Source organism: Ambystoma mexicanum, chromosome 1q (assembly GCF_040938575.1).
Source record: "Ambystoma mexicanum isolate Mex_15411 chromosome 1q, UKY_AmexF1_1, whole genome shotgun sequence".
Classification (NCBI taxonomy): domain Eukaryota; kingdom Metazoa; phylum Chordata; class Amphibia; order Caudata; family Ambystomatidae; genus Ambystoma; species Ambystoma mexicanum.
The window spans coordinates 1183756432-1183775083 of record NC_090922.1 but is presented as its reverse complement, the minus strand read 5'-3'; positions in this window follow the sequence as shown (position 1 = coordinate 1183775083).

Below are 18652 nucleotides of genomic sequence, written 5' to 3'. Positions count from 1 at the left end.
TGACTGGCGCTTGCTGTCGCTCGTCAACTTCCTACCCACACCTGCTACTCCTTCTTCCACTCTCTCTGTCCCCCCTCCTCCTACTGGTGTGCAACGCCCCTGTACCCCTCCTTGAAAAAGCGTCAAAGGCAGTGACATTTTGCATCATGCCACGCTTAATGCTTGCTCTGCTATCAAACACTCTGCCGATATCGGTCTCCTCCTTGAAGACCTTGACCTCGATGCCAGCTCAGACACTGCTTTTGACTCGCTTCTCCCTGATGGCTGTAAGATCATCTCCATGCCGTGCCCTAACCGCGCTGGCGGTGGTGTTGCCCTCATCTTCCCTGAGTGAGTCCCTTCTTCCCTCATACTCATCCAGCCTTACTCTTCCGTGAAGAGCATGGTTTGAAAAATGGTCATCTCTCCCATTTCCTCCCTGACCATTGCCACTATCTATAGGCCACCTGGCTCTACCACCCTTTTCCTCTCTGAATAGGCTTATTTCTCCTCCTCTCTCCTCTTCTCCACCTCTAAACTCCTTTTCCTGGGTGACTTCAACATCCACCTTGACGCCTCAATCACAGCATCCACTCTCTTCTGTGACCTCTGCACCTCGCTCTCCCTCCCTATTCTACCCTATAGTCCTACCCATTCGGCTGGACACACTCTCGATACCATCATCCACACTGATCTCTTGCTCTCCTCCCCACTCACCACCCACTCTCCTGATCAGACCTTTGCCTGTTCTCATCTCACCCGGGCCCTCTCTGCTTTCTGACTGCACCCCCCCTCAATCCCGGCCAACTTTATTCACGAAAATCCGTCCGATGAAACGAGTGTCAGCTGCTGCATTCACAATGACCTCCATCCGCCCCTATCCCCCACTGCAGACTTTACTTCTGACTCCGCTTTCAACAACCTCCATCTTGCCATCACTAACACTCTTGACATTCTTGCACAAGTCATGAGAATCCACCTGAAACATGCCTCCAAACGTAACACCTGGAGTCTGAACTTGCAGCTCTGAGACTTATGTGCAGAGCTGTGGAACAGAAGTGGCAAACATCAAGCTCACCCTCTGACAAACTGGCCTGCCACCTGCTCCAAAGGCCTTACTGGCTCTCTATTCGCTCCAAGAAAAGGGCCCACATCCAGGTTTGCATCTCTGGTGCATTCAACAACAAGGCTGAACTCTTTTTTAAAAAAAAGTTGCTAGCTGAACCTTCGGCAGTCTCCACCTCACCTCTTCCCTCCCAGGCCCTCTGCAATACACTGGCCCCGCACTTCACTGCAAAAACTCAGGACATCCTGGGCATCCTTGCATCTTTTCCCTTCTCCTCTTCCCTCACCATCCTGCCATCTATGGCGTCCCATCCCCCTCTGCCTTTCACCCCTCCTTCTTTCCTATCACATCTGACAAGGTCATTAGAGTTGTCCACTCTTTGAAGGTCTCCTCCAAACAGGTCTCCCCCTGTTCTTCCAGAACTATTAAAGACAACATTGGCTCTCTTGCCCTTCCACTTGATGATTTCTGCAATCACTTTTTTGCTACTGGGTCTTTCCCCTCCTCCCTCAAGCACTCTCTTGTGTGCCCGCTTTTGACAAAACTCTCTGCATACCCGTCTTGTCTGGCTAACTACCGCCCCACCTGTATCACCTCCTTCCTTGGCAAATTCTTGGAGAACCTGATCTTCCCCCAACTGACCCAGCATACTGAGCTTGTTGGTTGCCTACACGACCATCAATCTGGATTCTGAGTATCCAGAGGCACGAAAACTGCTCACCAGAACACCTGTGAACAACTGCTTGGATCTCTTGATTCTAACTCTCCTGCCGGTCTCATTCTACTAGGTCTCCCCTCAGCATTTGACATGGTCAACAACTCCAGCCCCATAAAATGGATCTGCAATACCTTAGGTACCTCGGAGTGAACACTGGACTGACTGACCTCTTTCCCCAATGACCGTCCCTCCCAGATTATCCTTGGATTTTTCTCCTCTCCCACCTCTATCTCCACCTGTAGCATCCCCCACGGCTTCAACATTTCTCCCTGGCTTGTTAACATCTATCTTGCTCCTCTGGCACACCTAATTTCTACCTACTCCCCTTACCTCCAGTGTTACGCAGATGACACACAACTCCTCTTCAAGCTTCCCTCTGATCCTCTCCTTACTTCCTTCATCATTCCTGACTGCCAATCTGCCATCCAGTCATGTTGTGTCTCCAATGATCTCTGCCTCAATGCCAGCAAGACTGAGTTCCTTCCACTGGGACTCCTGCCCCCTCTTTCTTCCCCTCACTCTGGCCACCCTCTATGGCCACACTCTATGGCCACCTTCTCCTTTATCTGAAGGCAAAAACCTTGGAGTCATATTTGACTCCTCTCTTTCCTTCCTCCCTCACATACAGGACCTTGCCAAGAAGGACCACTATCAACTTCACCTCCTCAAAAGGAATCCTTCCTTTCCTCTACTTTCCCCAGAAGCTCAATGGTCCTCGTTCCAAGTAGAGCGCAAAGGGATACCGGGCAACGTTAAGGACATCGGTGCCGGTAATCTCTTTGTGCCCTATTCCAAGGTCCCTTTGCGGGTCCAGGGAGTAAATAACGGTACCGCAAATTGTGGTATCGTTATTTGAACCTTCCCCATTCCCATTGAGCCCTATGGGGGCACAAATGGGAATGGGGAATGGTATTTTCAATGGGGATTTACCGGTCCCGCAAAGGTCCGACTAGACCGGTAAATCCCCATTGAATGTGGGCGGACTTGATACCGTTATTGGAGGCAGCCATGGCGCTATTAGCGCCATGGCTACCTACAATCTCGTAATGAGGCCCAATGTCTCTAGAGCTCTGGTACTCTGTAGGCTTGATAACAGAAATAGCCATTTCCTTAATCTACCCTCTTCCTCTCTTCGTCCTCTCCAGCTAATCCAGTATAGGGCTGCAAGATTTATCCTTGGCCTCAAGCCTTGGGACTGCATCTCTCCAGCCCTAAAAACTCTCCACTGGCTCCCAGTTGCTGCAAGGATCACATTCAAATCCCTCTGTATCATCCATAAGGCTGTCTGGGGCTGGGGACCACTCTATCTACAACTGGCTGTCACTAAATACAATCCCTCCAGATCTTTATGTTCCTCCGGCACCAACTCCCTGCCTGTCAAGCCCTTCGCTAAACAGCAAGCTGGTGCTGATCTCTTTCTTCCGCTTGCTCCCTCCTATGGAACAGACTCACCCCCCCTCTTTGTCTTGAGCTGGATCTCTTCAAATTCTGGAACCTCCTCAAGACTTTGCTTTTTACCTTCTCCTGAAAGATTAAAGAATATCAAGGCTTAATACCGCATAATAGAAATACGCCAGTCAAAAATCCAAAGGTACCATGTACATTTATTAACAAGCAGCTGTCTGGCTCTCAACAACCCGCAATGTGTGCAAGCAGACACCGTGAGATGAGAGAGTGCTGGACATTTCAAAAACACATGTAATTATACAAGTTTTCCACAATCCCAGACATATCGTCCAGCCCCTCTTCGTGTAATACATTTACCTACGGCTCATAGCCTTTCCACATAACTAATTCATGTCAAAACATCTTTGGATAGTTTGTTGTTTTCCATTAAACCCTTCATATGTTTTCCAAATATAGGACACAAAGGTAACATTCCTTATTTTGCCTGCTTATATTTGTCTATTATTTGTTCTTCAGTTTAAAGTCAGCTGAGTTTCAAGGAGCAAAAACAAAGATTTCTGCAGAAAAGCATGTTCAACTATTTGTTATTTTACTTTGCTGTTTGAACGGAGAAGGCACTATTGGAACAAATGGTATCTAAATTACTGATTAGTACAGCTTTTGTTTAACTCCAAGGTTTCTCAGTGTAGGACAAACAATCCACTTTTGCAGCTTCAGCATTCTTATCTACGTTGACATCATGGAAACAGTACAAAGTTCATTTTTCTCTGCTGGAGCCAAAAACACAATTCTAAACATGGGACAGAAAGCAGGAGTCAATCAAAATGGCGGATAACTCAAAATGGCGGCGTAGTCAGCCTGTTTTCAGGTTCATTCAATGCAATTTATAGTGCGATGCGAATGTGCTTAAGCCAATTGTTTACTATCAGGCAGTATTCATGCAAAATATACTTTTACAAACCCTCCTTTTGGCCTAAGCCAAGAGCATTACTCAAACATTAGCATCATCCAAAAACCATGCATCATCATCAGAGCATCCTAAAGGTTCTAAAACTCGTTTTTTAAACTCATTGAGATTAGTCCCATCAAAATTCCCAGTGACACTATTGTTCCACCTGCGAAAGAATAATGCCCTAAGTGAAGCATAACAAGCAATAGTTAGAGGGAGAGGATGTATATAATAGCCCAATCCTTTTTCCCCATGTTGTGGCAGATGTGAACATATCCAACAATTGGTCTTATTTAGAATGGCATGTGTGGCATTCCTGATCATCAAGAGGGTGTTGTTATGATAACCCCTTCTATGTTGCAGGTCTCGAGGACGAGGAGTGTGCTAATGCACATAAGGTGGAGACACAGTGGAGACACTTGCAGTTGGCAATGAAATATCAAGCAGATGTGCACCCTCCAGATACCAAAATACGAGTGTCAATGTAATTACAATACAAGCTGTTATTGTGATCAGTATCCATTTGGTCCTAGGGGACCATGGCCCTCGATGGGTGGACTCATTATCAGCAAAACGATCAGTATCCTTATGTCATGATGCCCGCTCCCGGGGAGCCGGTTCAAGCCCAGCGTCCCCAAAAGCGGACATCCAGTCCCCAAGGAAGGACCCACCAACCCCATATAGGGGCCCTTTGGACAGTGTCCTGGTGCCTATGGCGCCAGGCTCATAAAAGACATCAGTCCTGGCGCCATAGGCGCCAGGCTCATTATGGGAATGCTTGGGTGCACTTACCTGATGCAGACCATGCTGCAGGATCCCAGCCTCCTTGAGGCCTGAAATGAACTACTTTACCTGTGGGACTAATTTACCATCCGGGCGTGGTCGGGGAAGGATACATACCTGATTGGAGGAAGGATACATACCTGGAACTTCTTCCAAGGCTATTTAAACCCCACCCGAACAGCCACACGTGCTTCGCGTTGTTCTGCATCTAGCAGCTGGACGCTCACCGTGTCTGCTCCTGCATCCTGACTTCTGCCACGCCTGCCAGCACCCTGGATCACCTGCAAAGGAAGAGAAGAAGAGAAAAGAAGAAGGAAAAGTCCTTACCTGCTAAATCCGCATCCCGGAGACATCTCGCCGACAATCCTGAAAAGGAAGACTTTAATTTAAAAGCTCATTGCGTCGATCGCTGCAGCGCCGCATTCCACTCACCTTTACAGAGCGCCTCCATGTTCAGCAGCGATCATCCGGATTCGCAGTCACGCCCCAGCGCCTAGGGAGAAAAAGACCATAACAAAAGGTGAGAGAGGGAAGGGAATAAGGAAAGCTAAATCTCCATGTTAAGACGCACCTGTTGATTAATTCCCTCTTCATTTCGGGTCCGCACCGCATCCTGGCATTTCCGGACCCCGGCCCCTAAGGGGAAAAAGAGACATCAGCGTTAATGAGCGAATGAAAAGACATTACCAAAAAACGCTCATTAAAGACTTACCTGATTTCTACAAGGATTTCACCTCTCATCTCGGGTCGGTGCCTGTTCCCCGGCATTCCGTACCCCGGCCCCTATGGGGAAAAAGACACTAGCATTAGTACATTAATGCATGGACACAAGGGGAACCTCTTATCAAAAAACTTACCTGGAAGCCAAGCAAGTTTGGTTCTCACCAATCCGAAAATCCAGTAACTGGACACCAACGCGCCCCTGCATCAGAAGCAGGATGGAGAGCTCGTCCTTCCAGACCCTAAGGTGAGACGCTACGAGAAATCACAGAAGGGTTTCAAGGAGGGTGAGAGGGGAAAGTGGGAGGCCGATTGCATTACCCGCAGACAGTTAATCCCCTATTTTCGCCTACAGAAGGATACTTCTGCGAGCCAGACAAGCCAGATTTGAGGCCCGGTCCAGTCCGTCTTCCGAACCCTGCGCATCACCTTAGAAGAGGTCACAGCAGCGCGAACCAGGCCAGCGCCTCCGTGGGAGTGAGGTGAGCGTAACAGAACGCGAAGCCTTCCTACATATTCCCACCCATGCGCTATGGAAAGTTCTTAGACTGATCAGTTGGCCCAATTACTGCGGGAATTACGGGCCGAAGTACATGCTGCTCGTCAAGAGACTAATGCCCTCAGGAGGGAATTAATAATATCAAAGGAGAGAACTGATGACCTGGCCAGACAGCTTTTGCAAGGTCAAGCTAGGCAAACTCCTCTACCCGGTTCCGGAGGGAACCCCGCTCCTGTGGTTTCCAGTAGCCCTGTGCAGATTAATCTACCTGGAAACTTGCCGCTGGCCCCACCCGAACGCTTTGCTGGGGACCCCAAACGATTCGCCGTATTCATGAATCAGTGTCGTTTGCACTTCCTATGCAGACCTGGGGCCTTCCCTAATGATCAGACCAAGGTAGCCTTTGTATTGTCATATCTCAGCGGCTGCGCTGCCGATTGGTCAGTTCCACTGGTTACTCAAGATGACTCGATTCTCCGTGATTTTCAAAGGTTTCAAGCAAGCATGGAAAGGTTATTTGCTCGACACTCTCAGGGGCAGGCTCTGGATGACGAACTTCTATCCCTGCGACAGGGCAATCAGGACCTCCTATCCTATATTGCAACCTTTAATAGACTAATTGTGGAAACGGGATGGCCAGAGGATAAAAGAGTCACGTTGTTTTATCGAGGCCTTCGCGGAGAACTTAAAGATGTCTTGGCCCAAGTTGTAAATCCGCCCCAAGAATGCACAGAGTATATAGACTTAGTGGTCCAATTGGATCACAGACTTCAAAACAGAAAAGCAGATCGGTCCAGGTTTGAGACCCGGGTGTTGGTCAAGACCCATGCTAATCCCAAGGGAGTTGATGTCTCTGAGCCTATGCAAATTGGAGGGGTTAAAGGACCCTTAACTCAAAAGGAACGTGAAAGGAGGCGGCAGTTAAAATTATGTCTTTATTGTGGGAATTCTGGACACTTTCTACGAGATTGCCCAGCAAAACCGCCCCGAAAGGCGGTAGGAGCCGCTGATAAAAACCATGAAGACTCTGTTTCGGGAAACGACTCTGCCCGACAAGTGTAGGGGTCCGCTTGCCGAGCTTGAAAACTAACTCTCAGACCTCGTATTTCATTGTGCCAATGGTTCTCGTAGATCCAGAACAGCCTAAGCGGTTGCATGCAATAAAGGCATACATCGATAGTGGGGCTATTGGAAACTATGTGGATCGTGAATTGGTCTCTAGGATTAACCTCCCTCTCCGTCCTAAAACCAGCAAAGATGTCATCACCACACTCGATGGAACTGAAATTGCCTCTGGACCGGTAACACATTCCACTAGTGAGGTGACTCTTATTGGTCCCGACGGCCATCGGGAGGGTGTTGTATTTGATGTAATCAAGGCTCCACAGTTTCAGGTTATTCTTGGAATCCCTTGGTTAGAGACACATAATCCTCGAATTGATTGGCGAGCTAAGAGAATAACCTTCCCGGATTGTACACAAACCTGCTACCCAGAAAACCTGCAGATTAATCTAGCATCTGTAACCTCTGCCTCCATGCAACTACCTCCGGAATACCAAGACTTTCAGGACGTCTTCCAAAAGGAACAGGCCAACACGTTACCTCCTCACAGATCGTACGATTGCCAAATCGATCTGGTGCCCGGTGCACAACCCCCTTGTAGCAGGATTTATGCCCTTACCGAACCTGAGAATCTGCATTTGAGACAATATTTGGATCAATACCTAGCTAATGGTTTTATTCGCCCGTCAAAGTCCCCGGCATCCTCGGCTTTCTTCTTCGTGCCCAAAAAAGAAGGCGACCTTAGAACTTGTATCGATTACCGCGCATTGAACCAGATAACGGTTAAAAACCGTTATCCTCTGCCTCTGATCCCTGAACTCCTTGACCAGGTGAAGGACGCTTGCATATACACCAAGTTAGATCTCCGGGGGGCTCATCATCTGGTTCGAGTTAAAGAAGGCGACGAATGGAAAACTGCCTTCCGTACTAAATACAGATTATTCTAGTACCAGGTGATGCCTTTCGGATTGTGTAACGCGCCGGCTGCCTTCCAATACTTCATGAATGATGTCCTTCGGGAACTCATCGATGTTTGTGTTGTCGTATATATCGATGACATTCTGGTGTACTCCTCTTCGGAATCTGATCACAGAAAACACGTCAGGGCAGTACTTGAAAAACTGCGCCAACACAAACTATTTGCTAAATTGGAGAAATGTGTTTTCCATACCACAGAAGTCGAGTTTCTAGGTTTCATCCTGACACCCAAAGGAGTCCGAATGGACTCAAGAAAAGTGGATGCCATCCTCAAATGGCCATCACCTAGCTCTGTAAAAGGGGTTCAAAGCATGCTCGGCTTTGCCAATTTCTATCGCAGGTTTATCCCGGAATTTTCACACGTGGTACAACCCATTACTGCACTCTTGAGGAAAAATAAACGTTTTGAATGGTCTGAAGAAGCCGAGCAGGCCTTTCAGGATTTAAAAGCTAGGTTTACCCCCGCACCTATATTGAAACACCCGCGTCCAGATCTCCATTATGTCGTCAAGACTGACGCATCCAGCCTAGCCATGGGAGCTGTCCTATCCCAAAGAGATCCCGAAACCAACCAACTGCTTCCCGTAGCATTTTGGTCCAGAAAATTCTCGGCACCCGAGGTTAATTTTGCAATCACGGACAAAGAACTGTTAGCCATTAAGTCCGCTTTTAAAGCCTGGCGGCATTATCTGCTTGGCGCTCGACATACCATCACAGTGATCACTGATCACCGGAATTTACAGTATTTGAAAACCGCCAAGGCTCAGTCATCACGGCAGCTCCGATGGGCTTTGTTTTTCACTGAATTTGATTTCGTGATTACCTATCGACCTGGCTGCAAGAATGGCAAAGCAGACGCCTTATCCCGAATTGGAATGGGAGAATCTGATACAAGCTCAGAACCAGTACCAATAATTCCCGAACAGAGGATTCTAGGCATGACTTCGTTACAGACGCTTGAAGACATTCAAGCCAGAGTGAAACAACTCCTGGAACCTATAACCTTATAGGAATGGATACAAAAGGGATCAGACTTTACCATAGATAAAGGTTTACCTTATTTCCAAGGACGCTTATTCCTGCCACATAAGGAATTACACGAACTAGTTATTTCCGGTTATCATGATACATTAATAGAGGGACACCCCGGTATTGCCAAGACAGAGGAAAAGGTGAAACGACAATTTTGGTGGCCCTCTTGGCGAAAAGATGTTAAATCTTTTGTGATGTCCTGTGGTGTTTGCGCCCAAAATAAAAGTCAAAAGAAAAGACCAGCCGGTCTCCTTCAACCTCTAGACATACCACCAGCACCCTGGCACACCCTATCAATGGATTTTATTACGGACCTGCCTCCTTGTTCGGGGTACAATACTATTCTGGTAATTGTGGATTTGTTTTCCAAAATGGCCCACTTTATTCCTTTGAACGGTTTACCTTCAGCTTCTGTCCTAGCCAAAGAATTCCTCGAAAATATTGTTTGGCTACATGGATTCCCATCTATACTAATCTCTGACCGGGGAAGCCAGTTCATTTCCCACTTCTGGCGCAAATGTTGTCAAATGGCCCAGATCGGCGTAAGATTATCGACCAGTCACCACCCTCAGACCGATGGTCAGACCGAGAGGACAAATCAGACCCTTGAACAGTACTTACGGTGTATGTTACAGCAATCGGAAAGCAACTGGAAAGACATTCTTTGGATAGCCGAATACGCATATAATAATTCGGTACACTCTGGAACTGGCCACAGTCCTTTTTATACTTTGTTTGGGCATCACCCTCGAACCTCAAACCTTGACTCACCTCAGAACCTCGGAATGCCTGCAGTATAACATCTGCATTCTACAATTACCCAAGCCTTCAAAGAGGCAACTACGCATTTACAACAAGCCAAGAGAAAGTACAAGGAGAATGCTGATCTACATCGGAGTGAAGCACCTCCGTATCAGATTGGGGATCAAGTGTGGTTAGCTACCAGACATTTACCACTGAAAGGGCCTCGAACTTTTAACCCAAAATATCTGGGACCTTATTCAATTACGGCAATAATTAACCCAGTGGCTGTTAAACTTGATTTACCAGCTAGTATGCGAATTCACCCTGTTTTTCATGTGTCACTTCTGAAACCAGTGGTACCCGGAACCCGACTACTCAAACCTCCAGAACCTATTCTAATAGATGGGGAGCCCGAATTCGAAGTGAAGAACATTTTAGACTCAAAAATGTTTAGGTCAAAACTGTTTTACCTAATTGATTGGAAGGGGTACGGACCTCAGGAGAGGTCGTGGGAACCCAGCGACCATGTGCATGCACCTCGATTAGTCAGGAAATTCCACCGACTCTTCCCAGACAAACCAAAACCCCCGGAGGGAACAACCTTGGGAGGGGCCTTGGGGGGGAGTGCTGTCATGATGCCCGCTCCCGGGGAGCCGGTTCAAGCCCGGCGTCCCCAAAAGCGGACATCCAGTCCCCAAGGAAGGACCCAGCAACCCCATATAGGGGCCCTTTGGACAGTGTCCTGGCGCCTATGGCGCCAGGCTCATAAAAGACATCAGTCCTGGCGCCATAGGCGCCAGGCTCATTATGGGAATGCTTGGGTGCACTTACCTGATGCAGACCATGCTGCAGGATCCCAGCCTCCTTGAGGACTGAAAGGAACTACTTTACCTGTGGGACTAATTTACCATCCGGGCGTGGTCGGGGAAGGATACATACCTGATTGGAGGAAGGATACATACCTGGAACTTCTTCCAAGGCTATTTAAACCCCACCCGAACAGCCACACGTGCTTCGCGTTGTTCTGCATCTAGCAGCTGGACGCTCACCGTGTCTGCTCCTGCATCCTGACTTCTGCCACGCCTGCCAGCATCCTGGATCACCTGCAAAGGAAGAGAAGAAGAGAACAGAAGAAGAAAAAGTCCTTACCTGCTAAAACCGCATCCCGGAGACATCTCGCCGACAATCCTGAAAAGGAAGACTTTAATTTAAAAGCTCATCGCGTCGATCGCTGCAGCGCCGCATTCCACTCACCTTTACAGAGCGCCTCCATGTTCAGCAGCGATCATCCGGATTCGCAGTCACGCCCCAGCGCCTAGGGAGAAAAAGACCATAACAAAAGGTGAGAGAGGGAAGGGAATAAGGAAAGCTAAATCTCCATGTTAAGACTTACCTGTTGATTCATTCCCTCTTCATTTCGGGTCCGCGCCGCATCCTGGCATTTCCGGACCCCGGCCCCTAAGGGGAAAAAGAGACATCAGCGTTAATGAGCGAATGAAAAGACATTACCAAAAAACGCTCATTAAAGACTTACCTGATTTCTACAAGGATTTCACCTCTCATCTCGGGTCGGTGCCTGTTCCCCGGCATTCCGTACCCCGGCCCCTATGGGGAAAAAGACACTAGCATTAGTACATTAATGCATGGACACAAGGGGAACCTCTTATCAAAAAACTTACCTGGAAGCCAAGCAAGTTTGGTTCTCACCAATCCGAAAATCCAGTGAAGTAACTGGACACCAACGCGCCCCTGCATCAGAAGCAGGATGGAGAGCTCGTCCTTCCAGACCCTAAGGTGAGACGCTACGAGAAATCACAGAAGGGTTTCAAGGAGGGTGAGAGGGGAAAGTGGGAAGCCGATTGCATTACCCCGCAGACAGTTAATCCCCTATTTTCGCCTACAGAAGGATACTTCTGCGAGCCAGACAAGCCAGATTTGGGGGCCCGGTCCAGTCCATCTTCCGAACCCTGCGCATCACCTTAGAAGAGGTCACAGCAGCGCGAACCAGGCCAGCGCCTCCGTGGTAGTCAGGTGAGCATAACACCTTATTAGTACAGTGGCCCCAAACACAGGCATAGTTTCTCAGTGTCTGTTAAGAAGCCTCACTGTTAGGCTCTTTTTGTTCATCCGTGGGTGGCACCTGACCACGTTGCCTATCTTGATTGAAGGTAACTTTGCTGGTCCCTTCCTCGTATCGAATGCAGCAGAACAATGATGAGGGACTGGCTCAACGTTTGTATCTGGTGTGTTTCTTGTGGGGACAGAATCCTAGCTGCACTTTCCTATTCTATTTACATTAATGTAATGTCAGCAGGCCCTAAATCTAAATCCTGTTACGTGGTCTCAGATTGTACCTTAAAACTCCAGGTACAGAATGATCAGGGAACAACGCATCATCGTTTCCTGAAGAAGATGAGGAAGCAGAAACAAGATCGATCGATGGTGAAGAAGAAATTGAAGAAGAAGCAATCTCCCCAGGCTTGCAGGCTCAGGAAGGACTTTTGTGGCACCCTCAGTGTCGCTCAAAGCATGCTCGTTATGAGCGTCAGGATCAGCAATTCCCTTCTCCTCCCCTTCGTCATAGGGCGGGGGAAAAGGAATCCTCTTTACATGTGTCATTTGGATCCAGTGTTTCTTTCTGGTCACTTGTACTGCAGTTTGTGTAGCCAAAAGGATCTGATTGGGTCCCATCCAACGAGGTACAAGGCAGGTGCCCCTCTCGAAATTTTTCACCAAGAGCCACTGACCATGTAGGAGTCGGTGACCTGGACCCTTGAATTTTACAGGCAGGGCTGTTCGTACCTGTTCGTGAATCAAACACAAGTTTTGAGTCAACTGGGCACAATAATCAGACAAAAGCGGATACTCAATATCTTTCAACTGTTTGCGCCTCAGTGCATTCCATACGTTGGCTGGTCTCCCCATGACAATCTTGTAGGAGGATAGCCCTGTCTTTGACTGTGCTGTCATCCGCATCGATAGTAAGGCTTTTGGCAAAGCATCCAGCCATTTCAGATTGCTGTGTGCACAGACTTTAGCGATTTTATTCTTTAAGATACAGTTATGGCGTTCGACTCTGAGCATGTCTGGCTGAGTTGAACCATTTATCGATCTGTAATCTTGCACATACTTGCCGGATGACAGCAGCAATAAAATGTGGGCCATTATTGGACCACATTACTCTCGGCAAGCCAAACCTAGGGAAATATTCCCCAAGCATGGTCTTTGCCGTTGACATTGCTGCGGTATCTTTTAGTGGGAAAGCCTCAACCCATTTACTAAATGCCCAGATCACAACTAAGACATATTTATAGTTTTGGCAACGTTCCATCTGAATGAAATCAAAATGGATCACCTCAAAAGGCATGGATGGGGGATCAAAACTGCCCTTCGGTGTCGGTGTTCCCTTCCCAATGTTATGTTGCAAACATACCATGCAACTCTGGACCAAACGTTCAGCAGTTTTCTGGATATTAGTGTTATATCAGACGGGATCTGATTGTTGACAAATCTTTTTAGCACATATATGTGTTGGGCCATGAGCCATGGTGACCATAGCAGTGACATAGACATTGGGTAGCATCCATCTTTGCTTGTCATTATCCACCCAACAACCCTCATCGTCTAGACCTGATGGACCCTCAGCCCACTGTTTGATTTCTTCTGGAGTAGCTTCAGCCTGAATTTCTTTTACACTGCTAACCCCTTCGTCCATCATACAAGTATCAGCAACCCATCTTGCTGAATCGAGCATGTACATTTTTGAGTGCAAATCAATAGCAGTTTGGTTGGCTATTCTGTCAGCAAAAGCATTTCCTTTTCCTACATCGTCCGCCACTTTCTGATGTGCGGCGCACTCCATTATTGCTACTTGTATAGTTGGAAGCGCAAGTGCTGATAGCAACCGGACTATCAGAGTGCCATGTTGAATTTATGTTCCATGTGAGGTCAAGAATCCTCTCTCAGCCCATAGTCGGCCAAAATTATGAACCACCCCAAATGCCTATTGGCTATCTGTATATATATTTACACTAAGCCCTTCAGAAATTTCACAAGCTCTAGTTAATGCAATAATCTCTGCGGCCTGCCCAGAATTATGCGGAATTCGTTTGTTCTCCACAACAGTGCTTAATGTGTTGATTGCATAAGCAGCGGTGGATGTACCATCCAGTAGTTTAAAACAGGAACCATCACAAATAGCTTCCCTTGCAGAGTCTTTAAGGGTGTATCAATTAAATCAATTCTGCCCTTTGTTTCTTGTTCTGTAATAAAGAGGCAATCATGTGACATTCCGTCACTGCAATCCTTCTCTTGTGGAGAAGGCAATAGTTCAGCCGGATTCAATGAACAACATCTCTTAATTTGAATATGCTGAGCAAATAGAATCAGCTCATACCTTGTTAGTCGAGCTGGTGTGGGATGTTGTGTCTGCGTTCTGTTTAATAGAACGTCTACGAAGTGGGGTACCATCACGGTTGAAAAGTGACCTAAAACCATACCCTCACTTTGTTTCACTGATGCAGCAGCAGCAGCTACAGCTCTCAAACATCTTGGCAAATCGCATGCAACAGGGTCTAACGTGGAGGAAAAATAGCCACATGCCAATTCTTGCCCCATGTTCCTGTGTCAAAACAGCCAAAGCACATCCATCACGTTCATGCACATACAAAACAAAGGGCCTCATTCCGATTCATGCCGGTAAGTACTGGTACTTTCCGGCATGGCGGAAAGTACGACACTGTGCCGGTTTAAGAGCGAAAATTTCGGCCCATTCCGAGTTCTCGGACATGCGATTTCCACCATGCCGGAAAAGGACCGAGCGGCCTGCCGCAAAACCCCCCCGAAAAACCCCTACCGGCATGCAGCGACACGTAAAGTACAACACTGCCCTGTAAGCAGTAGCGTCAGTGCATAACGGTGACCGTAATTTACGGAGACCGTAAATTACGGTCACCGAAAGAAAAGGAACCGGAAATTACGACATTGCACAGGAACGGGAAGGAGAGCGGCGGCCATCTTTAAAAACACAATCCATTGCCATCCGCAGCCGCCAGCACCCTTGTGAGGAAACTAAAGTTGGAAACCGGACCAGGCACCGCTCAACATGCCAAAAGCACCAAAAAGGGCGGCGGATCGCATTCGCAAGCAGAGATTCTGCCCCGATGAACTCCAGGCCATGGTCGACTTCCTGGCAGAGCATGCCAATGTCGTCTTCAGCAGCGACATGCGGAGGGAGTCGACCCTCCGCAAGAAGAACATTTGGGCGGAACTGGCACAGAGGGTGAGCGCTGTTGGCAACACAACCCGCACCCACAGGGACTGCCGCAAGCTGTGGGACGACCTGCGGGTGCGGGTGCAGGGCCTTCTCTCCAGCAACCGCAGCCAGGCCCTGCAGACGGGAGGTGGCCCAAGTACCGCAGTCCAACTTAAGCCGTGGGAGGAGACCTGTGCGGAGCTCATTGGCACTGAATCCATTGAGGGCGTGGGGGCCATGGAGTGCGGGGGAACAACTTCTGCAGAAGGAGGTGAGTGTCGACAGTGTACACTGGCAATGTCCACTGCATGATGTAAACTGACCCAGGGGCCATCGAAGGCACCCTTTCGTGTTGCCCTCCCCCCATCCAACGCACCCCCATCCAAAAAATGCTGAGGCAAGTGCCGCCTAACGATGGCCCAAGTGCGAGTACGTAACGCACATCAACCATAGTGCATTGACTTGCACAGCCCATCATGCACACTGTCCAGCGTGGTAGGCATTGTACTAGCCAAAATGTACATGACCAGGGCACAATGAGTCACTCCCAAACATGTGTATATGTCATCACCATGCACATGTACCACTGCCATAGCTACCCCCAAACAGAACAAAACGTAAATGACCGAAATGTCCATGCAGCCATGTATGCAAATAGGACATTGCACATACACTAACGTTGTCCCTCTCTTCTACCCCCACAGGCACTGACCATGACAGCACAGAGCCCCAAGCAAGCTGGCCAAGCACCTCCACGGGTACTGGCAGGGTCAGGCCGAAGCCAGCCTCAAAAAAAACCACCCCCCAACCCACGGAAAGGCCACTTGAAGCTGGCAGACCAGCATGCCATACAGCATTGGCGGCAGCAACTGTGCCAACCCCCAGCTCTGCGCAGTCGAGCGTCTCAGGGGAGGCTGCTGCTACCGCGCCGGATGAGTGGGAGCCCAGCCCGTCACCCATCCAGGGGCCCATGTCGGAGGACGGCCAAGACACAATGCACAGCCCGGAGCCATGATCCGTAACCCTGGCATCATGCAGTGACTCCGGGGATGCACCATCACCTGTGCACAGTCTGGAACTCATCCTGCAGGGGTATGACGCCGATCCCCCCAGTCCACCCATACCGCCCCCTGCAGAGCATGCTGGTGCAAGTGGATCTTCAGATGGTCTTGCTTCTTTTGACCAGCAGCAAGTGCACCAGTTGACTGATCTCATACAGAACTCCATTGAGGACAATTGCCAGGCCAGGGCAGAATTGCATGTAGAACTCAATCAAATGCGGCAGTCCCTCATCGACTGCACCACCAGATTGTGTGACTCTTTGACTGACAACACGACCCGGCTATGTCATGTCCTTAATCGCATAGCAAATGCCCTTGAGGCAGGGCATCCAAGTACCGAGCCACAGCAGGAGGACACATCCGCAACCAGTGAGGCCACGCAATGCAGCCCGGACAGACGCACTCGGCGTTCCTTGCATCAACAGGATTTGCCTCCCCCAGACAAGGGGAGCAAGAGACATTAGGCATTCCTGCCACATGTGGGCCCCACATCCTACATGGGACGACTGCTCTGGAGTTGAGGGGAGGGGGGAGATGGTGTGTTCTGGAGTTGGGGGTAGGGGGGAGGGGAGAGATGGTGTGTTCTGGAGTTGGGGGAGGGAGGAGGGGGGAGATGGTGTGTTCTGGAGTTGGGGGGAGGGGGGAGATGGTGTGTTCTGGAGTTGGGGGGAGGGGGGAGGGGGCATGGGCAGTTGCTGATGTAAGCACTATTTTTTTTTTTTCTCACAATACACAATTGGTGTCGCAAACTTAAACCGTTGTGGACATTCTTCATTTCACATTTGTTCATTGACTACTGCCAGTGCATGGTGTACAAGTATGCACGAGTCCGTTGCCCTGTGTGGCCATGTCATGACACCCTCTACTGACTTGTGTCCTGGAGACCTTGTCCACTGTAAGTACAGAGCATTGCATGTCCCTCAAGTGCACAGCCTCAATGACCCTTTGTTGGCACTTCACCCTCTGCCTTCACCGCATCGTCCTGTGGTTGTAGCAGTACTATGTCAGGGGTGATAGCCGCTCACGTAGGGATGCACTTTTTGTCCATCTGCGCATATGGCATGGGCCCATTCGACACCAGATATCAGTGGAGGGGTCACCCACCAGTCCTGCTTCACCGGCACATATGTGCATCACGCAAGCCAGGTGACTGCTTCATCTACACACATGCACGGTATGGCCATTGTCTGGTTGCCCCATGGCCCTGTTCAGGGGGTTTGTGACAGGGGTCATGTGGCTTGCTGTCAAGGGACAGCCAACAACAGCTGCATGTGTCGCCAAATGAGGTCGGTGTGTGGACTGTCATGGTGGAGAACAGTACTTGGCTGTCATGGCAGGGTTTCAGTGATGGCCCTCTGCACATGTCCATGGATGTATTGCGCACGATCATGGACACAAATATGTGTCCGATGCAATGTAATGCAGTGGGGATTTGCGTCTACATGATGGCCTGTGAACGATGGTGTGGACATCTTGGGGGACATGTTCCTTTGTTGCATGCTGCTGTCCTGATGTCGGATCAATGTGGTGCTGTGTACTGTGTACATTCTTATTTGGGTGTGATGGCTGTAGTCTGTGGATCATGGTCATCATCCTGTTCTGATCCATTCTATGGTGATTCCTAACACTCCTATGGGTGTGCCATGCCGGTGACGTGATATCGTACCCCTGCTGCCCTCCGTGAATTCCACTCCCAGGGATGGGTCTCCAATGTGGTGCCAGGCTGGGGGATGCCACATTGTGCATGTGCAGTGTGTCCTCCGATATGCGCTTACGGTTGTGGTGTCCGCCAATGAGTGGTGCTGGTGTAGTGTGATTAGCCCTTGTCAGTTGGTGGAGATGCAATGTGATTTGAGTGCCTTATTCTAGCAAAGTGGAAATCTGTTCATATGTGCTGTTGCACTGGTTCTGTAGCAGGTTTGTTGTCGGGGTGAACAATGAACAATGGCTTCATTGTTTCAACCCAGTTGGTTCATGCAGCCACCCACCCCATGGCACCAGTGCACTTGCATGACACAGTCAGACGACTCAACAGCCAGCCAGGCAGGTCATCCTGCATGTTGGACCATGTGGCGCGGTATGGTGGTGAACTGCTGGCCCTTTGAGTCATATGTAGTTGTTTGGTGTCGGGCCCACCCATGTATGCGGTTCTTGGTAGCGTTGGATTACATCTGCACGTAGGGGGAGTGGTATTGTTTGCAGTTGCTGTCCACCACCTGCATGCCATGCTGGTCCACATACGACCTGTGGGTGCTGTCAGGGGCACCATTGTCATTTGGCATGCCTCCATTTGCATTAGGTCCAGCTTTACTGTTGTGTATGTCATGGGTGGTCCATGTTGGGGATTGGTGGACCCTTGTGTGCTTGGGCTGGTATGACGGCACTTGTATATGTGGCCGC